This window comes from Narcine bancroftii, chromosome 2, assembly GCF_036971445.1.
Source record: "Narcine bancroftii isolate sNarBan1 chromosome 2, sNarBan1.hap1, whole genome shotgun sequence".
Classification (NCBI taxonomy): Eukaryota; Metazoa; Chordata; class Chondrichthyes; order Torpediniformes; family Narcinidae; genus Narcine; species Narcine bancroftii.
In genome coordinates, this window is record NC_091470.1 from 53,846,475 (window position 1) to 53,871,145 (window position 24,671).

A 24,671-nucleotide genomic window follows, 5' to 3' on the forward strand; every position below is an offset into this window, starting at 1 on the left:
AGGAAGAAAGCACATTAGCGCCTTTACTTCTGCATGTGTTTGCGGAGGTTCACTATGAATCGGAAACCTTGGCAAACATCTAAAGCTGTATAGTAGAAAGTGTGCTGACCAGTTACATCATGGCCTGGTATGGGGGCAGCAATGCCTCAGCGAAAAGCCCTGTAAAAGGTAGTGGACAAAGTCAAAACTGTCCCAGCCATTGAGAACATCTACATGGAACACTGCTGTCGGAGAGCAGCAGCATTCATTCAGGATCCACACCACCCAGGACATGCTCTGTTCTTACTCCTGACATCAAGAATGAGGCATAGGTGCCACAAGTCTTGTACTTGCAGGTTCAGTAACAGTTGCTACCCCTCCACCATCAGACTCCTAAAGAACAAACTCAATCAGTTCATTTAAGGTCTCTCACTTTGCATATTATTTATTTATTTATTTATCACATAGTCAGTTAGTTTACCTTTCTGCCTTTGTTTACATTTCTCTCTTTTGTATACATATCTCTTCTTAAGTACAGTGTATAGTTACCGATAAGTAGAAATTCTGCCTGGCCCAAGCCGCAGTAAAAAGAATCTCAGGATTGTATGTGATATCATGTATGTACTCTGAAAATAAATCTGAATTTTGAACTTTTAAATTAAACTTTAAAATTATTACTTTTCTAGTTTACAATGTCTAAACAATGGCATTATGCTTTCACACATTTTCATTCTCTTGTCATTAAAATAGTTTCTTTAAAGAAATTGATGATTTTAAAGGAACATTGAGATAACTAATGCACAGGTGATCAAATCAATTTCTCATCAGAACCATAATATAGTGAGCAAAAGTCATTTGAAAGTGCGTACTGTAGAATGTTTGCTGAGATGGGGAACACCAGTTTTTCATTAATGGCTGAAGGAGACCTTAAATGACACAATTTCAATTACTGACACAAAATAATATAGTCAGTTTAGTTTCTCATTCTTTGGCTTGGCTTCGCGGACGAAGATTTATGGAGGGGGGTAAATGTCCACGTCAGCTGCAGGCTCGTTTGTGGCTGACAAGTCCGATGCGGGACAGGCAGACACGGTTGCAGCGGTTGCAGGGGAAAATTGGTTGGTTGGGTTGGGTGTTGGGTTTTTCCTCCTTTGTCTTTTGTCAGTGAGGTGGGTTCTGCGGTCTTCTTCAATGGAGGTTGCTGCCCACGAAACTGTGAGGCGCCAAGATGCACGGTTTGAGGCGATATCAGCCCACTGGCGATGGTCAATGTGGCAGGCATCAAGAGATTTCTTTAGGCAGTCCTTGTACCTCTTCTTTGGTGCACCTCTGTCACAGTGGCCAGTGGAGAGCTCGCCATATAACACGATCTTGGGAAGGCGATGGTCCTCCATTCTGGAGACGTGACCCACCCAGCGCAGCTGGATCTTCAGCAGCATGGACTCAATGCTGTCGGCCTCTGCCATCTCGAGTACTTCGACGTTAGGGATGAAGGTGCTCCAATGAATGTTGAGGATGGAATGGAGACAACGCTGGTGGAAGCGTTCTAGGAGCCGTAGGTGATGCTGGTAGAGGACCCATGATTCGGAGCCGAACAGGAGTGTGGGTATGACAACGGCTCTGTATACGCTTATCTTTGTGAGGTTTTTCAGTTGGTTGTTTTTCCAGACTCTTTTGTGTAGTCTTCCAAAGGCGCTATTTGCCTTGGCGAGTCTGTTGTCTATCTTGTTGTCGATCCTTGTATCTGATGAAATGGTGCAGCCGAGATAGGTAAACTGGTTGACCGTTTTGAGTTTTGTGTGCCCGATGGAGATGTGGGGGGGCTGGTAGTCATGGTGGGGAGCTGGATGATGGAGGACCTCAGTTTTCTTCAGGCTGACTTCCAGGCCAAACATTTTGGCAGTTTCCGCAAAACAGGACGTCAAGCGCTGAAGAGCTGGCTCTGAATGGGCAACTAAAGCAGAATCGTCTGCAAAGAGTAGTTCACGGACAAGTTTCTCTTGTGTCTTGGTGTGAGCTTGCAGGCGCCTCAGATTGAAGAGACTGTCATCCGTGCGGTACCGGATGTAAACAGTGTCTTTATTGTTGGGGTCTTTCATGGCTTGGTTCAGCATCATGATGAAGAAGATTGAAAAGAGGGTTGGTGCGAGAACACAGCCTTGCTTCACGCCATTGTTAATGGAGAAGGGTTCAGAGAGCTCATTGCTGTATCTCACCCGACCTTGTTGGTTTTCGTGCAGTTGGATAACCATGTTGAGGAACTTTGGGGGGCATCCGATGCGCTCTAGTATTTGCCAAAGCCCTTTCCTGCTCACGGTGTCGAAGGCTTTGGTGAGGTCAACAAAGGTGATGTAGAGTCCTTTGTTTTGTTCTCTGCACTTTTCTTGGAGCTGTCTGAGGGCAAAGACCATGTCAGTAGTTCCTCTGTTTGCGCGAAAGCCGCACTGTGATTCTGGGAGAATATTCTCGGCGACACTAGCCTTCCGTCGCGCATGCAGCCATCTTCAGTGCAAACTCCGGGAGATCCAAAATGAGTGGTGGACTAGCCTCGCCAAGCGAACCCAGCTCAGCGTGGACATTGGCGACTTCAGGGGTTTCTATGAGGCTCTAAAGGCTGTGTCCGGCCCCTCACCCCAAGTCCAAAGCCCACTGCGCAGCTCAGACGGCAAAGTCCTCCTCAGCGACAAGATCTCCATCCTCAACCGATGGTCAGAACACTTCCAATTTCTTTTCAGTGCCAACCGCTCAGTCCAAGATTCCACCCTGCTCCAGCTCCCTCAACAGCCCCTAAGGCTAGAGCTGGATGAGGTCCTCACCCGGGAAGAGACATATAAGGCAATTGAACAACTGAAAAGTGGCAAAGCAGCAGGTATGGATGGAATCCCCCCAGAGGTCTGGAAGACTGGCGGCAAAACTCTGCATGCCAAGCTGCATGAGTTTTTCAAGCTCTGCTGGGACCAAGGAAAACTGCCTCAGGACCTTCGTGATGCCATCATCATCACCCTGTACAAAAACAAAGGCGAGAAATCAGACTGCTCAAACTACAGGGGAATCACGCTGCTCTCCATTGCAGGCAAAATCTTCGCTAGTTTCTCATTATATGCTTCGATACTTACAGATGAGGCAGGCTTTAATTGAATCTGATTTTACATACCCTCCGCAATAATGACAAATAACAGTATGAGCAGTAAATTAATTTAAGTCTTCATTTGCTACCCAGAAAAAAAAAATCATCCCAATCTTAAGCTAATAATGGAGAGCTACAGTGTTAAACAGCTAAGGTCTGAAGAATGCTGTCAACCTTCCCACTTTAACACACTCCCATCCACCAGATAGACAGTCATGAAGACACTGAAATCCTTAAAGCTTAATAATTCCCAGCATTAATGATATCAGAGAGGATATATGCAGTGAGACTTGAACATTGTTCATATCTTTCCAATGCAATGAACAAAATCGGAAACTAGTGTTTTGAACAAAATAGAATTAAGTTCTATTTAATTTATAAGGATAGGAGAACATGTTCCAAAAAATTACAACTTCACTTTTACATGGTAGCATTTATAATGCCGGCTTTGTAAATCACCATGCAGCTGTAGATATTTTTCTATGTTGTAGTTTCATTTAGATACATTAATAAAATCATTTTTCTTCCTTAAGCACAGGTAATGTGCTCAAAGAGCTGGTGCAGGTAATTATGGATCTAAATGCAGACTGTGATGTTTGACATGACAGTCCTTCATTTCAATAATGACCAGGAAAAAAAATGGGATAATCACGTAAATTATCAACCTAGAAAGTGAATTTAAACAGAAATACAAACATTAAAATAATCAAATTACAAATCAATATTAAATTTAATTTTATAAATGCACATTTCACTGAAACTTTCAGAACACATCTCCTCTTTGAATTTATTTTTTTGCAGCGAATATGTCATTAGAAAATTTGACAATTAAAACATGAACGAAGGTAAGTTTATTATCATGGATGTACATATATTGTAACAATGCAATGAAAGTCTTACTTTCTGTAGCTTCCAGACACATAAAAGACACTTAAAGAAATTAAGTATAACTGAGATATCATGAAGAGGAGAATAGCTGGCAAGTATAAAAGGAGGAGAAAAAAGTTAAAATAATAAATATTCACAGTTGGTCGGTAGTGCAGAAAACATTATGTTAGACAGATTTTTGATAGTCATGTAATGGTGTTATGTATCTAAGTGATATGGAAGCTTCAAGATCCTGAAAACTGTTGAAAATACAAACTGTTCTTGGACCTAGAGGTACTGCACCTAAGGCTTCTGTGCCTTATGCCTGAAGGTTGCAATATGATCTTGCCTGCCTCCTTGAGGCAGCATCTCACATAATTTCTTCAATGGATGGGAGGTCAATCCCTGTGATGGATTTTGATGTGCCTTTAGTGGGCAAAGGAGTTAAGGGTTATGGGGATAAGGCTGGAAAGGGGTACTGATGGTAGTGATCAGCCATGATCTGTAAAATGGCGGTGCTGGCTCGACGGGCCGAAGGGCCTACTCCAGCTCCTATTGTCTATTGTCTATTGTCTATTGTTTACTTCCTGCAACCTTCTGTGTTCTGGTCATTTGAATTTCCAAACCAGGTCACAATGCAACACAATACATCTATAGAAGTTTGCTAGAGTATTCATTGACAATGCTGAATCTCCTCAAGATAGTGGATCATTACTTAGAAGAAGATCTCTGGGTTTTTTGGTATGTTGCTTTTTGTGATTTTATTTAATAACTGGTTTAGATCTTCCCAAAACTTTTCCACTTTCTCACATGCCGAAATTGCATGTACGGTTGTTCCCATTTCCTTCTTACAGCGAAAACATCTATCTGATACTGTTGGGTCCCATTTATTTAACTTTTGGGGCATGGTGCTTGACTCGATTTGGATGGAGCACAAAAAAGATTTATTATGATAGCCTTAGCTGTAGCAAAAAAAATGTATTATGTCAACCTGGAAATTAGAAGATAGCCTGAGAATACAGCAATGGTACATAGAAATGAATAAATGTATTCCATTGGAAAAAATAACATATAATTTAAGAAATAACATCACAGTATTCGAACAAATTTGGGAACCGTACATGGAACACAATAGAGAAGTCCTACCGCGGACCTCCACTGCCTAAAATGACAGAAGGAGAAGAAGACGAAATGAACTGACCCAGTATGTAAAAGTAGAAGATACAAATTTCTTGTTTATTTTCATTGTGTGACGACATTGTTTAATGGGTTTAATGTATCATATAGGTTGAACGTTGAGTGAGTGAGGAGGAGGGGTGAAGGAGGGAGGGAAGGGAGGGGGAAAAGAGAGAAAATGACATTGTGTATATTCAAGAGGGAAATGTCTGTGTGTATTTTGGTCAGTAAGGTTCATAGTGTGAAAAATTTTTTAAAAATTTAAAAAGATAGTAGATCATTGATGTACTTTTTTTCAATATAAAGCGAGCTTTAAGTTGAAAGTGATAGAAATAACCATGAAAACCAACAATTGCGCTGCTGCAAGAAAATTTGATGTGCATGAAAAGTTGGTAAGGGATTGGAGGAAGAGAGACTTTAAGAAAAATACCAGATAGGCAATGTTTATTGAGAAAAGAAGCACTCATTGGCCAGAGTTGGAAAATCATGTTGCAGAATGGATAATAAAACAAGCACATTTGCACTGCAGTGGGCCAAGTCGCATCCAATCCTCAGTGATGATTTGGAGGCTACAGTAGGCTGGTGCAATCGTTTCATGAACAGGAAAAGTCTGGTATTACGGCAAAAAACACAAATTGCACAGAAACTACTAAAAGATCTTGATCATAAAGTTGTAAGTTTTTATCAGTTTATTATATGGAACTGGCAGAAACACCAGTTTGGATTGGCAAATATTGGAAACATAGTCAAAACCCCCATGAATTTTGGCATAATGGGCAATAGAACAGTGGAATGGAAAGGTATAAAGCTGTGGAAACCAGAAGTACAACCCGCAGAAGCACCAGGTTTACTGTGGTGTTATCGTGCATGGCCGATGGGATGAAGTTAAGAGCCATGGTAATCTTCAAATGCAAAATTAAACCTAAAATGAAATTCCCTGCAGGTATTTTATACATTTTCATGAAAAAGGATAGATGGATGAAATGGTGTAAATCCTTGGATAGACAATGTGTGAAACAGGTGGCTAGGCAGTTTACGCAAAGAATGGAGTTTGCTGGTCTGGGATATATTCTGTAGCCACTTAGCTGAGAAGACTAAAAGTAGATTAGCACTATATAATACTTACATGGCGGTTATCCCAGGTGGTTGATGTTTATATTGAAACCTCTTGGTGTCTACCAAGACACCATGTACGTGTGGAATGGAATACATGAATGTCGAGTGCAGAAAAGTTTTTTACAAAAGGCTGGACAATGCATGTGCATCGCTTGATCTGCTGTGTAACTTTGAGCTCAAGGCATGGGACAAAGTTAAAGTAGAGACTGTGATAAAATGGTGCAATTGATGGCACGGAAGATGATTTATTGTGGGACACTGACAACGAAGCTGAAATCACCTCATCAGATACAGACTGGGACCCATATGATGACAGTTTAAACAGTGAGAGTATGGATGTTCTTGCTGCCATCTTTGTTAAGGCAAATGATAGTGAGCGTGATTTTGTAAGGTTCTAAATGTGTTGTTTAAAATAAAAATTTCAATGAAAATTTGTTGCAGTTGGGTTTTTTTCCCCAAGGGTCGACTTATATGCTGAATCGGCATGGATTAAATTTTTAGCTGAATTTAAAGGCTCAAAAGTATATCTGATGTATAAGTCGACCCCCAATTTTTTTGAGAGATATTTTTGGATTTCACAACTCGACTTTTACACTGAAATATACGGTATTATCTTTCCATGGACAGAATCTGTGCTCTACCCAAAATATAATTGGGAACAGGTAGGAAAAATTTCCAGTGCTTTAGCCATGCTGGGCTCACCATTTTGAACAAAGGAAATTGTGATTTGTTTTTAACGTGAGATTATTATTAAAAATAGTGATGATATTTTGAATATAAGAAAAGAACAAGCTGTTCCAGAAAATTACAATTTCACTTTTGTCTGATGGTGTTTATATTACCTACTTTGTAAAACATCATGCAACTGTAGATATTTATTTTATAATTTTGTTTTGATCTATTAAAATACTTTTTAATCTGTAAAATCTCAGAGGAAATTCTAAGCGCACATTTTCTCTCATCCTTGCCACTCATCATTCTGCTGATACAGAGAGGCAGAAAGCAGCAGAGAATTTGCACAGATTAACTCCCTAGCTACAGGCAGAAATGGACATAATGTAACACAATAGAGTCAGCTATAAACTCACTGATGAATACTATGGGTAAGTAGATAGCAGTAATGATACCAGGTATTATGAACAATAATGCATGAATTGCAAAAGAGATTTATCTTTTAGTCCCACTTGTTGAAATACTGTACAGTTCAAATAAAAATGGTGAGTTTGAAGTTTGAGCCCAAGCCCGATCTACATTTGTATACCTATCATCTCAAAGTCTAAACAGATTGTTGAACAACATTTGATATATTATGCTGGAGGCCTAATGTTTAAAATTATATAAAGGGAATAGAATGTAAATTTAGCTTACAATTTTTGAATTGGGCATTAATATTTTACCATATTTTTGTCTAGAGTTACAGAATTGCCTCCTCAATCAAAACTTTCATATAGGATTATTTTTATGATTACAGTGACTTGACTGAGATTCTGGAGATACACTGTATAGGTAAACTTGCATTTTTATTATACAGGGTCTGATAATAAAATTTATAATGATTACAGATGGACAATGAAATAATCAGCTAAGTTACAAACACTGCACAAATAAGGCTCTATGTGTCCTTAAACATCGTTTTATTAAAGTAATCTGTGATGATAATACCAAACATGATGTTAATTGTTTATTGTCATGTAAACCAAGTTACAGAGCAAAGCTTTATTTTGCTTGCTATCCAGTCACGTTAACCCATACTAAATTACAGCAGATAGTACAATAATAAAACAAAGTATACAACATCGTATTTCAATAAGTCAAAATGTGCAGGGTATCATGTTGCTAAGACAAAGTTTAGCATAGAGAGAAAAGTACAGTTAAACAGTACAAGACCACTCTTGTTATAAGGCACTTTATGTTGTTCAAGCATCTGAGGAACAAATACGATTTGTCTAATAGAACATTCTTCTGCTATGTGCAAATAAGATCTTTCTTAAGGGACAATTTGGGACCATCTATGACCTTACCAAGATGTAGTAACGTGGAGATTCTAATTTGAAAGGGGAATTAGTATAAGTTTATCTCTAAAATGTATTATATATTCCAAAGTGAGGGTCCAAAGCCAGGCTTACACAGGTCAAAGGAGAGATGGGAGTTGGACTGGGCACAACAATCAATGAAGAGTGGTGGCAAGACCAGTGTCTGGTCAATGTGACTGGAGTCATCAATGCCAGGTACAGGTTGGTGCAATACAATTTCTTGCACCAGCTGTACCTCGCACCATAAAAATTAACATAAATCAAAGCCAAAAATTTCAGAAATTGTGCTTTAGGTGTGGTATGGAGATTGAAACCTCTGTTCACTCCACCTGGCTATGTACAAAGGTGAGATCCTTCTAGAATAAACTGGGGACATTCAGAAAAAAATTTCAAAAGTTGATTTTCCACAGGATCCGGAGTTGTACCTTCTGGGAGATATTGCGGACGTGAGTTTTAGACTCTCCAAATACCAATTTTTTTTCATGAAGCTCCCCTTGTCAGTAGCCAGGAAGCGGATAGCAGTTTTGTGGAAGTCCAACTCCCAACTAAATCTTCTTTGGCTTGGCTTCGCGGACGAAGATTTATGGAGGGGGTAAAAAGTCCACGTCAGCTGCAGGCTCGTTTGTGGCTGACCAGTCCGATGCGGGACAGGCAGACACGATTGCAGCGGTTGCAAGGGAAAATTGGTTGGTTGGGGTTGGGTGTTGGGTTTTTCCTCCTTTGCCTTTTGTCAGTGAGGTGGGCTCTGCGGTCTTCTTCAAAGGAGGCTGCTGCCCGCCAAACTGTGAGGCGCCAAGATGCACGGTTTGAGGCGTTATCAGCCCACTGGCGGTGGTCAATGTGGCAGGCACCAAGAGATTTCTTTAGGCAGTCCTTGTACCTTTTCTTTGGTGCACCTCTGTCACGGTGGCCAGTGGAGAGCTCGCCATATAATACGATCTTGGGAAGGCGATGGTCCTCCATTCTGGAGACGTGACCCATCCAGCGCAGCTGGATCTTCAGCAGCGTGGACTCGATGCTGTCGACCTCTGCCATCTCGAGTACCTCGACGTTACCACATGATGAAATGTGGAAATGCAGAGTTACAATCCCCTGGAGAAAAATCGTATACAATCTAAGAAAGAAATATAACACATTTGGTTAGTGTGACAACCTTACTTGAATTATATTGGCATTCAGATAGATTAGTTTCCCCCCACCCCCGAAAGAGAGATACTGTGACAATCCATCCCCAGTAGGGAAATGAGTGTGACTAATGAAACAAGACATGGTGCAGATGGCGTGTGTTTTCTTTTCAGTTGTTTTGGTTTTATTTTGAGGTTTTTTCTTTTCAGTTTTTTCATCTTTGTTATTATATTCTTAGGTTTTTCTTCTTCCTAAGTTTCTGTAGGAGTTGTTTGCCCCACTGGCATTTGTATCAGTATAAATTAATTAACTGTATTTTCAGCTGTTTGGGGGGGTGGCAGGAGAGGAATAAGTACAGACTCTGTATATACATATGGAGTTTTTTTTTAATGTTGTGAGTCCATGAAAATCAAAAATTAAATATTCTAAAAAAAAGACCCTGATAACAGCAAAAAAGAAACTTTCCTTGAATCCAGCATTCCTACTTTCAAGTTCATTGATCTTTTGCCTGATGGAAGGGGAGAGAAGAGAGAGTGACTGGGATGGGTTGACTCTTTTAGTATTCTAGCAACTTTCCCAAGGCAGCATTAAATATAGATGAAGTTGATGCAGGAGAGTTTGATGGTCTGAGCTGTATTCATAACTTTCTGTAGCTTCTTGTGATCAGGAACAGGGTTGTTCTTATTTCTAAGTTGCAATGCATCCAGAGAGGACGTGTTGAACTTCCTTAAAGCTTCAGAAGAATTAGATTCTTTGATTATTTTGTTGTCCAATGTGGTTCGACCAGGAGACGTTGCCTGGTGAAATTCACTCCGAGGAGCATGAAACCAAACAAGGAGGGACTGTTCACACCTTCACATCTCCTCACGATCCTCCACTGTCAGCATCCAAAGATGACGTGCCGGCTGCATTCAGGAGAGTGAAGCTAAGGAAAACCAAGTACTGAAAAATCTGTGCCAACCAAATAGCTAGTATATTAATGGATATCTTCATCTTCTCACTCTGCCAGGGCATGATAACCACCTGTATCAAACAGGCTTCAATTGTATTGATGTCCAAGAAGAGTGTCGTAACCTGCCTACATGACTATCGACCAGTGGCACTCGCATCCACAGTGATGAAGTGTTTTGAGAGGCTGGTGTTGAAGCATATCAGCTTCAGTAATTTGCTTACTGCAGTAATAGGTCCACAGCAGATGCCATCTCACTGCTTCTTCTCAAAACCCTGGAACACCTACACAACTAAAATGCATAAATCAGGATACACTTTATTGACTATGGTTCAGTATTCAACACCGTTATCCCCTCAAAACTAATCTGCCAACTCCAAAACCTGGGCCTCAATGCCCCACTGTGTAATTGATACAGTCAGTGCAGATTGGCAAAAACATCTCTCACTATCTCCACAGAGCACTACAGGGATGCTTACTTAGTTCTACTCTCTTTTCACCTATGACTATGTTCCTTGGTAAGACAACAATGGTTTGCTGTCGATACTACATAGTAGGTTGCATAACAAGGGGCAATGAGTTGGCATACTAGAGGGAGATCAACAAGTTCACTGAATGGAATACTAATAACAACTTCTCACTCAATGTCACCAAGACCGAGGAGCTAATTGTAGACTTTAGGAAAGGAAAACCAGAGGTATACGATCCAGTGATCATTGAAGGATCAGAGGTGGAGAGGGTGAGCAATTTAAATTTCTAGGGGTCACTATTTTGGTGGGCATGTTTGGAACTATCATATTAATGTCATGTCGATGAAAGCACGTCAGTGCCTCTACTTCTTCAGGAGTTTGCAGAGGTTCATTATGACATCAGAATCTTTGGCAAACTTCTATGGATGTATAGTGGATAGTACATTGACCAGCTGCATCATGGCCTGGTATAGGGACTCTAATACATCTGAGCAAAAGCCTTGCAAAAGGTAGTGGACATATCTCAGTACATCACAGCATAATTCTCCCCACCATCAAGAAAATCTACATGGAATACTGCCATCAGAGAGTAGCAGCAATCATCACATTGCCCAGGACATGCTCTGCTCTCACTACTCTCATCAGGAAAAAGGTATAAGTGTCACAAGACTCATTCAACAAGTTCAGGAACAATTGCTACCCCTCCACCATCAGATTCCTAAAAAAACAGACTCAGCAGACTCAGTTGGCATAGCAGTTAGTGCAATGGCTTTACAGCGCCATCGGTCAGAACTGGGGCTCAAATCCCACACTATCTGTAACGATTTTGTACATTCTCCCCGTGTCTGTGTGGGTTTTCCCTGGGGGCTTTGGTTTCCTCCCACCATTCAAAATTTACTGGGGATGTAGGTTAATTGGGTGTAAATTAGGGAGCATGGACTCATGAGCCAAACTGGCCTGTTACCATGCTATATGTCTAAATTTTTAAAAATTAAATTAGACAGGGACATTTGAAGGCTCTTACTTTGCACAATATCATTGTTGAACATGTATTTCTGTATTGCATAGTCAGTTTGTTTACATTTTTCTCTTTTGTATACCTATCTTTCTTCTCGAGTACAATGTAAAGTTACTGATAAGTAGAATTCTGCCTGGCCTGCTGGAAAAAGAATCTTCATGTTGTATGTGATGTCATATATATATATATGTATACATATATATATATATATATATATATATATCTATTTATACTCTGACAAAAAATTTGAATTAGCATTGAATTTGAGTTTGCGGAGGTTTGGTATGCTATTGAAAATCTTGGTAAACCTCTACAGATGTGAACTGAAAGTGTTCTGACCACCTGCATAATGGCCTGGTATGGGGGCTCTAATATCCCTGAGCAAAAATTCCTGTAAAATGCAGAGGACTCAGACCAGTATATCATAGGCAAAACTCTCCCCACCATCAAGAACATTGCTGTTGGAGAGCAGCAGCAATTATCAAGGATCCATTGCCCTCAGGACATGCTCCGATCTCACTGCTACTATGAGGAAGGGAGTACAGGTGCCACAGGACTCACACCTCCAGATACAGAAATATTTGCTATCCCTCAACTATCAGATTACTGAACAAGAAACTCATTCACAGATTCATTAAGGAATCGTACTTTGCTCATTTTTTAATTAATAAACACATATTTTTGTATTTGCACAGTCAGTTTTGTTTACAGTTCTCTCTTTCTTTGAGTACAATTTTCAATTACTGGTAATTAAATATTCTTCCTGATATGTAGAATAAAGAATCTCTGGATTGTATGCGATGTCATGTATGCTCACTGACAATAAATTTGAACTTTGATTAAGTTCCTCACCATCTTCACCTCAGCACTGTTGATACAGACACGGATATGTTCCATTCCTCCCTCCCATTTCTTGAAGTGTCAACGAGCTCTTTCATTTTACAGACATCATGGGAGTAATTGTAGACCTGATACCATGACACCAGTCTCTTACTTCCTTTTAGTACTTCAGTTCTTTTTGCTTTGGGTCCTAGCCACTGATGCTGGTGTCATCAGCATTTCTCTATAGAGTTGGAAAGGTATTTGGCCACACAGTGTTGAGTATAGAGGAAATATTTTAATGAGCTGAATCACAACCTTCTGGTATTCAGGATTATTATGGAGTAGGTGTTGTTATCAATACTCACTGAGTGTAATCTGCAGGTTAGGAAGTCAAGAATCCAGTTATAGAGGGGTCTTGGAGTTCCAGATGAGGTTGGTTGAAGCCAGAGATATTGTCAATAAATAGAAGTCTACCAAAGGTGTTCTTGTTTTCCAAGAGTCCCAGGGCTGAGTACAGGGCAGCACATTAGTGTAGTGGATAGTACAATGCTATTACTGCGCCAGTGACCCAGGTTTGAACCAGTGATGCCCAGAAGGAGTTTTTATATTTTTCTTGTGACCTGCATGGGTATTCTCCAGGCGCTTTGGTTTCCTCTCATCCTCCAAAAACATATGGGATTGGCAGGTTACTTGGGTGTACATTTCATGGGCAGGAAGGGCCTTCTATTGTGGGTGTACACACACACACACACACACACACACACACACACACACACACACACACACACTCATATTTTAATGCTCAGGTTGGCAAGGAGTTCACTGTGTGGCCTGGTGTGATCGGACGCCAAGGGATTGGCAACAGTAATATAATGGTCTACTGCTTCTCTCGATGTGTACAGAATTTAAACTGCATTACCAACACAATGTTCAGATTGGCAAACAAGCTCAAATTTCCATGGATGCATCCACAATCAAAGAGCTGGCATCTCATTGACTATGAAATCACCCGCCATGAGACATCTCTGACATTTGTATCACCAGAGTTAGGCATGGAGCTGAGTGCTTAATTGATCATGAAATGGTGTAGTCAAATCTATGTTTATAAATCACACCTCCACACAGACTGATTGCTGCCAAGGCACCCAAAAAGCTGAACACCACCAAATTGAAACACCATGGAAACTGTGCTAAATAGACTGGTTGAGAAGCCATCAGATGATATTACTCAACACCGGAATGCTTTCAAAGAAACCGTCTACAGCGCTGCCCAAGACACCTTGGGGAAAGTCAAGCGCAAGCAACAAGACTGGTTTGATGAGAGCAACCAATCTGCAGAATACCTTCTAAGAACTTAGGCAGTTGCACACCAAGCTTTTTGACATCCAAATTTAAGTTCCAAAAAAAATGCCTTTTTGAGTGCAAATTCAAATTTGCAGAGGCAGCTCAGAACTATAAAAAAACCAGTGGTGGGTGAACAAGGCTAAGGAGTTACAAATCTTCACTGACTGTAATGACACCAGAAGTTTCTATGAAGCAATCAAGGTTGTGTATGGTCCATCAAAGCAAAATGAAGAACTTGACATTACTAACAGCTTCACATACCAGGGCTCCACCATCAAAAGCGACCTCTCATTTCATCCTTAATTCGACAAGCGCATCACTAAGGCTATCACTGTGATATCCAAACAAAGCAAAAGAGCGTGGAACAAGAAACACCTTAAAGTTAACCCTAAGCTTGAAGCGTATCAGGCATGTAACCTCAGCACCATTCTTTATGGCAGCAAATCATGGATAACGTATGCCAGGCAGGAGAACCGGCTTGAGAGCTTCTGTCACCCATCCCTTCAAAGCATCCTGAATATATCCTGGCCGGACAGACTCACCATCACTAAGGATCTGGATAATGCCGGTTCCCTCAGCATGCACCTCCTGCTGTGTCAGAGGTGACTTCGGTGGTTTGGCATGAACACCATATGGAGGATGATCTCATCCCAAAAGACCTACTGTACAGTTGTCTGGCTGAAGGATCTCAACCCACTGGCCGGCCACAGCTGTAGTTCAAAGATGTCTGCAAGTGTGATCTGAAACTTGCTCACATCGATGTGCTCAACTGGGATCCCCTTGCTGATGACTGTGGCCACTGGAGAAGCATTGTTAGAAAGGGAGTGGTGAGGAAAAGCAGACATGCCAACTGGAGGAAAAGAGGACACAGAGGAAGCAGAGCCAACAGAGCCAGTCGACCACAACCCATCATTCTGACATTTTCTGCAGCAAGTGTGGCAGAGACTGTCACGTCAGAGTGGGCCTCATTAGCCATTCCAGACACTGCTCTAATAGCAACTGACTACATCCATGGCATTACCATTGTCTTCCAAGACAGACACATATATATGGTTTTGTGTGTGTGTGTGTGTGTGTGTGTGTGTGTGTGTGTGTGTGTGTGTGTGTGTGTGTGTGTGTGTGTGTGTGTGTGTGTGTGTGTGTGTGTGTGTGTGTGTGTGTGTGTGTTCAGTGGTGTGCATATAGATATATATGTGTGTGTATATATAGATATCTAGATATTCATATACAGATAGATATATAAAGAGAGAGATTATATATAGAGAGATATATAGATAGATAATACACACACACACACACACACACACACACACACACACACACACAAAGCTATGCATTGATTTTTGTGTGGGTCACATTCTGGAAATGGGACACAAATTGATTTAGGTGTAAATCAATCATTATAGGTGAAATATTCTGTACAACATAAGATACCATGACACACGTACTGTACCTATTTACCTAAGCCTCTATATTCTACATACATATCTAAATACCATAGTTAATAAAATGTAAATACAGTACAGTACCTATAAAAATGTATATACACAGGTAAGTGGCTGTATGTGTACTGTCCTTACCATAACTGGTGCTAAAGTGTTGTGTGCCATGAAGGCAGAATTTCTGAAGTTAATTTTAGCTCTTTTACATTCCCTCATGTCCTAAATAATTGAATCTGTTTTTGTACATATGAAACATCAGAGGTTATTGTAATTCAGAAGTACATTTTATCTGAATGCTTAAAATCTTTCTTTTTATAATATTTTTATTGAGTTTAACAAAAACCCTTTACATAAAGCTAAACTAATGATAACGTAAATCAAATCATATTGTATACATATCACATATCAATTGTAAATGAGAAACAGAACCATAATTATTATATAGCTTATTTCATTCAGGACATTAATTAATTAAATTGTAACTCATACTATGTCCAAAAATAATACTGAAATCAAAAATTTACAAATAATACACGTAATATTCCTTATAAAAGACATTTTATACTTCTCTGATGTGATCATGCTGTTCTGTGATTATGATTCGTGATGTGTAGTTAAACCACTCCATTACTTATTAGTCTTAATAATAAAAAGGAAAAGAAAAGAATGTTTAAAATCAAGCTGAACTAGAATTCAGGATTAAGTTTCCTGAATCCTATTTATATTTTGATTCCTAGCATATATTTCATAAGAAAAGCCAAATTCTATTTTGAAAGATATTTTTTCAGAACACTGAATAAAATTATATGGAATCCATGACTTTATGAATGGGAACTCATGATTTATTTTGGATTTTTGCTCACAAGCCAGTTAAATGAGAAACGGTTGAATTTTTTTTAAGAATTCACAAAAATGTTCCTAAGAGGTTGCTACAGGAAACAAAGGTTCAGTTAATTGGGGGAATCTCAGCAGATCACAAAGCATCCTGAGAAGCAAATATATAGCCAACCTTTCAGGCCTGAGCCCTTTGTCAAGGTAAGAGCAGAAATCAGGAAGATGCCTGAATAAAAAAGTAGGGGGAGGAGGGAAGAAGGAGCAGGGGGAGGAGCACAGGCCCACAGGTCATCACTGTATATGGGTGGGAGGGCAGAAGGGTAAAAAGCTGAGAAGTGATGGGAGAGTGAAAATGGAAGTGGGTGGGGAGCTCGAGGAAATGAGGCAGACGGATAGGGAAATAGAGAGAAGTGGGGGGGGGGGGGGGCTAATGGAAATGGAGAAGTTAATGTTATTGCCATGTAGTTGGAGATTGCCCTGACAGAATATTAGGCATTGTTCCTCAAATTTGAGGGTGGCGTTATTTTGGCAGACATGTCGGCATGGGAATTTGGAGTGGAATTGATATGGTTGGCCACTGGCAGTTTCTCATTTTAGCAGTGAACAGAACGAAAGGGCTCAATGCAATATTCTTCTAGTCTCTCCAATGTAGAGCAGGTATCAACAGGAGCACCAAATGGAGTAGATAATCCCAGCAGATTCACAAATGAAGTGTTGGTTCACTTGGAAGAACTGTTTAGTTCTCCTTCTTCCATTTCTGTATATTAATCTACAATCAAGGCATCAGAAGACGTTCTTGTTTAACTCAGTTCATTGGGGTATTAGTTATTGGACAGTGGACACACAATAGAATACGAGCACTTCAAATTACAACTGAAGTTTGTGGAGTACAATGAAGTCCATCAAAAGCTTAGATAAAAAGGCTGAGGGCAATGTCTGCAGGTTTGCTAATAATGTCAGAAATGTAAGTCATGAGTTTTTAAAAAGGTTGTAAAGCAATGTAGAAATGTTCAAGGTAATTTGGGGGCAGATGGGAATGGTGTGAAGAAATGTGACCTCAGCTATTTTGAGAGGAAAGATAGAAAAATGAAATATTTTATAATTGTGAAGAAAAGGGATTTGTTGGTTTCTAGAGATACCAGTGTATCCTTGGTGAGCAAACTTGGCAGGGAATTTGGGAAGCTTTTCATTTTGTTTTGAAAAATTACTGTTGTAAGATGACACAAAAGAACCCACAATACCATTACTGTACAGGAAATTCTGCAAAACCTTGCAGTCAGTCCTCCAAATTGGATAAGCTTACCTGCCTTTGGAATTGGAGGATCGGGAGTAAGTCACAAAGCAGTTGGTGCTTGAACATGGAACAGGAAAGCAGAGTTTAGAAGCCCTTGTACCACATGCATCTAAAGAAGCAGATCAGTTTATCAGTACTTCACTGGAAAGCAGTATAGTTGTTGTCTCCCAAATGCAAATCAGCTGCTTCAATGATTTTGTCCTTGTTTTAGTGCATTTTTCCAAGGTGTTTTTGTTTAAAATAAACCATAAATCTAATCAGTAGCCAAACACTTTGGTGAGTACCTATGAAATAGCATTGAGAGTTATAAATGTATTCTTTTTCAGTTAGATAATTGAACACAGGTCTGCTATAAGAAGAAAAATCATTATTAAAGAAGATCTAAATTTATATATTAGAATGACTCCAGTTTTCCTTTAGAGCATTATTTTAAACCCTTGAATGTATTTGTTAAAACAAGCCAAACAGTATCATTTTACTTTCACTGGCCAAAGGAACTTTTATGAAATTAAATACATTCACTGGAATTTCTTTCAAACATTTAGTTACACTAAATTGCTGTGCTAAGAGAAATATGATCACCAATAATATACTGTAAATTTCTTTGTACATTTTGACAACAGTCATATTTCCTTCTAAATCTTTCATCAAACTGTCATTGAATGACACTTGTAATGTCGAGGAAGGGTATTTTGTCAAAATCCGTTGGAAGAAGTTTGGTTTTCATGGGTGGAGAATTTAAAGGTCAACATGACAGCCTATTGGCTTTTAAACCTTTACAAAGTCAATATATTATCCGATTTTAAAGTGTACACAAAAGCTACTTTATAGGTGATTATGTGTGTTTTATTGTGACTTCAGAGTAATGGTCCTCTTTGATGTTTTTTGAAAGGTGAGACTAGCATTAGGTAGCTTGCCCGGGGGTTGCCATTCAAAATTTAGCATGATGCACTGAGCTCAAACAGCTCATCAAGAACAATAGTGCCTTACATTCATTATTACAGCCCATCAGTCATTTGTTTACATTGTATCTGAGAAGTTGGAATAGGGTTTGTCAACTTTCTTTGTTGGAGTAATGAAACAATAGCCACAACAAGATTCAGGATCAAATTCTCACTGTGTCTATTGCCACAGGTTAGAAATAAGGTCGTTTTGATAACTGATGGATATCTATGAGTCTTAATTCTGATGTGCATCTCATTCATTTGTCAGAATTCTGAATGAATATGTGTATGAGATTTTCCTATAATATGTTTGATATAGGATTACTTGACATTTGATGGACTGTAATTGCATCAAATAGTCTTTAATATAGGTATATCTACACAGATGTTTGGAACATTGTCTGATAGCAGCAGTTGTGAGAATAGAGACATACCAAGTACAGGAATGGCAAATATTCAGACAATAAACATATTTCAAGTTAGTTATATATCTTCTTTTACTTATGTTGAATTATAGGACTAGATTTTACAATACCCAATGTCCTATAAATCAAACATACATAAAAGAACAAAACAATGATTAACAATAATTTGCCAACTTAAATTATTATAAGCGGCTTACACTTTGTCCTTGGTATGAATAATAATGGAGTAATACTTCGTTAATTACTTTTGTTAGCGGTGTTGATTTGATATTGACTGCAGACTGCACAAAGTCCCGTGATGTCAGGTCAAATATGTGGAAGAAAACCGCCTATTCTCTTCCTTTACTTGAATCTGTGGAAAAACACTTGGAAAAGCAGGAGGCACAAAAGGATCCGTGGGTCTGGGGCTTCATATGTTGCTACAAAGAGTGGCTTGGTAACACCACCTCATACTGAGCGGGCTGAGGTGTGAATGATTTAGCTGTCATTGTGGGTCTGCAACAGATTCCGAGTAAATTAATACATGACATATATGACCTCATCCTCACTAATCTATCTGAAGCAGTCTTCACTCTGAGAGCATGCTCCATCATGTTTTGCAGAATAGGCTCAATATGAATCTGGCAATTCCAGTTTGGGTATCCATGAGGCACTGTAAGCTCTCAGGAGCAGCATAAATATGTAATCTAAACTCCTGCATCCGCATACTTCTTACTCTACCATTTCTCTCAAGTCAACGATCAACTCTGATTAAACAATGAATGCAGAAGATCATGCTGGAAACAGCATCAGGCATACTTAAAATTAAACTTAAAACCTACATGTGTGCAATTTATAGAGCTGCATGACCATCAGCAAACCCCAAGCTGTGCAGATTGGCAACATCTCCTCCACATGTGACCATCCACATAGGAGCACTCAAAGGATGTGCACTTAGTCCCATGCTATATTGTTTATACACTTATGAATGTACAGCCAAGTTTTGCTCCATTTCAACCTATAAATTTGCTGATGACACCACCGTTGTTGGCCAAATAATTAGAAATTGGGTGTTCAAAGATAGCATGGAGATCGAGAACCTGGTTGGTTGGTACCAGAACAGCCATGTCACGAAAACCAATGAGCTTGTTGTTGATTATAGGAAGGGAGGTAGAAGGAGCACTGATGTGATGGAGGTGAAGAGGATTAGAACCTTCAGGCTCCTGGGAGTTCATATATCGAATATCCTCTCCTGGACCAACTACACAAGGCAACCATGAAGAAGGCATACCTAAATCTCTACTGTCTAAGAAAGTCCAAAGAGATTTGGCATGCCTTCGAATCCTCTATCAAACTTCTACAGATATATTATGGGAAGTCTACTAACTGGTTGCATCACCGCCTGGATTGGTCATTTGAGTAAAAACACAGAAATGCTGGAGGAACTGCAGCGTCCATAGAAGGTAAAGATATATAACCAATGTTTCAGGCCTGAGCCCTTTTACAAGGTATGATAAAAAGCAAGGAAAGCACCTACATAAAATAAATGGCAAGAGAGGAGTACAGACCAATAGGCAAAAGGTGATAATTGGATATGGAGAAGAGGCCAAGAGGGAGAAAGGAAAGGTGAGAATTGATAAGGGAGTGTGGGGAGGGGGATGGCACTCTGAATGCAGAGCTTGGGTAAAGGAGGTAGAGGAAAAAGGGAAGAGAGAGAGAGAGAGAGAGAGAGAAGAGCTACAGGAAAGGACACATAGGGAAAGATAGGTGAAGGTGGTGATGGGGACCAACTGAAACCGGAAAAGTTGTTCCTCTCATTTGCAGGTGGCCTCCATCTGGCAGTGCATAAGACCATGGAGAGACATGTCACAAGGGTATGAGGCAGGGAAATGAAATTGGTGACAACTTGGAGATCCCTGCTATTGTGGTGGACAGAGGTGAGGTGCTCAACGAAGTGATCTCCCAGTCTGTATCCAATCTCTCCAATGTAGAGAAGACCACAAAAGAAGCACTGGATGCAGTTGATGACTCCTGCAGATTCACATGTAGTGTGGCTTCACTTAAAAAGACTGTTTGGATCCCCAAATGTATGGGCACAAGTGGAGCAAGGAGGCAATTGGTGGGAAGGAAGGAGTGAATGAGGGAGTAACATAGGGAGCAGTCTCATGGAATGTAGAGAAGGGAGGAGCATAAAACATGTGCCTGGTGGTGGGATCACACAGTAGGTGGCAGAGAATGATATATTGGATGCAGAGGCTAGTAAGGTGGTAGGTAAGGATAAGGAGAATCCTGTCCTTGTTGCACATGGGGGCAGAGTGGGCCAGGGCAGATGTATGAGTAATGGAGGATATGTGAGTAAGGGCCAAGTTGGAGGGGAAGTCACATTTGAAGATGAAGGATATCGCTGATCATCTGGCATGGAAGACCTCGTCCTGGGAGCAGATGCAATGAAGATGGAGCAATTGAGAGAAAGGAATGGGATCCTTATGTAGACAGGGTGTGAAGAGATGTAGTTGAGATAGCTTTGTGAGTTGGTGGCTTTGTAGAAGCCTTCTGTCAAGAGTTTGTCTCCTGAGATGGAGACAGAAAGATTGAGAAAGGGGACAGAGATGGGCCATAAATTTGAGGTTGGGGTGGAAGTTGGCAGCAAAGTGGATAAAGTCGATGAGCTCTTAATGACACCATGAGACAGCACCAAAGTAGTTGTCGATGCAGTGAAGGAAGAGTTGAGAGTCTTCCTTGTGTAGGTCTGTAGCATGGATTATTCCATGTAGCCAACAAAATGGAAGGCTCAGCTGGGGCTGATGCAGGTACCCACGGCTATCTCTTTGACTTGGAGTAAACGGGATGAGTCAAAGGAGAAGTTATTGAGGGTGAGGACAAGTTCTGCAGCCAGACTAGGGTGATTGTGGAGGGGTACTAATTGGGTCTATTGTTTTTGACAGAAACAGAAAAATTGAGTGGAAGGAATTTTTGATGGAGACGGAGGAATTTGGTCATTTGAGTGCTCAGGAATACAAGAAGGCTACAGAAGGTAGCAAGTATACCTTAGTCTATCACAGGCTCATCTATCTATTGACAAAAAAAAGACAATCCAATCTGGCTAATTACTGGCTATTCAGCCTGTTCTCAGTCATCAGTAAAGAATTGGGAACAATACTCAATTGTCCTACCACATGGCACCTGTTCTCCAGTCACCAGTGCACTGGGGCAATGCATAAATGTGCTAGAGAACTTCAGCAGATTATGTTGAGGCCAATCTTGATGTAAGACTCAAACCCAAAATGTTGGTTACACCTTTTTTGGTTCCTCTGTATGCTGTATGATCTGCTGAAGTTCTCCTGTGTTTTTGTGTATAGCTCTCAATCACAGCTTCTCCAAACTTTCCAGTTTAACCATCTCACTGGTGTCTATTTTGGGTTTTGCTAGACCACTTGACCACACCTCGTCATGTTTCAAAGAGGCGATTTCTCGTGTGGAAGTGGGAATTACTACCCTTGAAATCAAAGCTGAATGTAAGTTTGTCATCAAACAGCTCCTGGTCAAACTGAAGTCTGTGATCATCAATTGGGAAAAGAACTTCTGTAAATCACAAGATATCAGAGCAGAAGTAGGCCCATTGGCCCATCGACTCTGCTCTGCCTTTCTAATCATGAACTGATCCATCCTCCAACTCAGCCCCACTCCCCAGCTTTCTCCCCTTGGTAGTGGACTAATTAAATACCTGTCAGTCTCTGCCTTAAATACACTCATTGGCCTCACTTCCACAGTCACCTGTGGCAACAGGTTCCACATACTCACGACTCTCTGACTAAAGAAATTTTTCTACGTCTCTGTTTTAAATTGATATTGTTTTATCTTACATGGAATTATACCTCATGTAAAATAGGTTGCAGGTGCAGCAGGTTATTAAGAAGGCAAATGGAATGTTGGCCTTCATCGCAAGAGGAATTGAATTCAGGAGTAGGGAGGTAATGTTGCAACTGTACAAGGTACTGGTGAGACCGCACCTGGAGTACTGTGTCCAGTTCTGGTCTCCATATTGGAGGAAGGACATACTGGCTTTGGAGACGGTCCAGAGGAGGTTGACAAGGTTGATCCCTGGGATGAAGGGGTTGACTTATGATGAAAGATTAAATCGTCTAGGATTGTATTCGCTCGAGTTCAGAAGAATGAGAGGAGATCTTATAGAAACATATAGGATTATGAAGGGTATGGATAGGATAGATGTAGGAAAGTTTTTTGAGCTGGCCGGGGAAACTAAAATGAGAGGACATAGTCTCAAGATTCGGGGGAGTAGATTTAGGACAGAGATGAGGAAAAATAGTTTTTCCCAGAGAGTAGGGAATGGTTGGAATTCTCTAACCAGGGAAGTGGTTGAGGCTGCCTCATTAAACATATTTAAAATTCGGTTAGATAAATTTTTACATGATAGAGGAATTAGGGGATATGGGGATAAGGCAGATAGGTGGATAGGGGAGAAGGCAGATAGGTGGATAGGGGAGAAGGCAGATAGGTGGAGTTAGGTCATAAATTAGATCAGCCATGATCGTATTGAATGGTGGAGCAGGCTTGATGGGCCATTTTTGACCTACTCCTGTTCCTACTTCCTATGTTCCTATGTTCCTATTAGAGGTCAATCATTTCAGCCCCAGAACACCATTGCAGGAGATACAAAAGGGCAGCGTTATGACCAAAGATGCTTCGTTAATGGCCTAGAAGTGAATGTTGCTCTATTTGCTGATGATTATGCAATGCTCAATTTCAATCAAAACTTCTAATATGAATGTAGTCCATGCCTGTATACAGTCACACCTGGACAACAGTCACACCTGGACAACAGTCACACCTGGACAACAGTCACACCTGGAAAACAGTCACACCTGGACAACAGTCACACCTGTATAAAGTCACACCTGGACAACAGTCACACCTGGACAACAGTCACACCTGGACAACAGTCACACCTGGACAACAGTCACACCTGTATACAGACACCTGGACAACAGTCACACCTGGACAACAGTCACACCTGTATACAGTCACACCTGGACAACAGTCACACCTGGACAACAGTCACACCTGGACAACAGTCACAACTGGACAACAGTCACACCTGTATACAGTCACACCTGGACAACAGTCACACCTGGACAACAGTCACACCTGGACAACAGTCACACGTGTATACAGTCACACCTGGACAACAGTCACACCTGGACAACAGTCATACCTGGACATCAGTCACACCTGTATACATACACCTGGACAACTGTCACACCTTGACAACAGTCACACCTGGACAACAGTTCCACCTGGACAACTGTCACACCTGGACAACAGTCACACCTGGACAACAGTCACACCTGGACAACAGTCACACCTGTATACAGTCACACCTGGACAACAGTCACGCCTGGACAACAGTTACACCTGGACAACAGTCACACCTGTATACAGTCACACCTGGACAACAGTCACACCTGGACAACAGTCACACCTGTATACAGTCACACCTGGACAACAGTCACACCTGGACAACAGTCATACCTGGACAACAGTCACACCTGTATACAGACACCTGGACAACAGTCACACCTTGACAACAGTCACACCTGGACAACAGTCACACCTTGACAACAGTCACACCTGGACAACAGTCACACCTGGACAACAGTCACACCTGTATACAGTCACACCTGGACAACAGTCACACCTGGACAACAG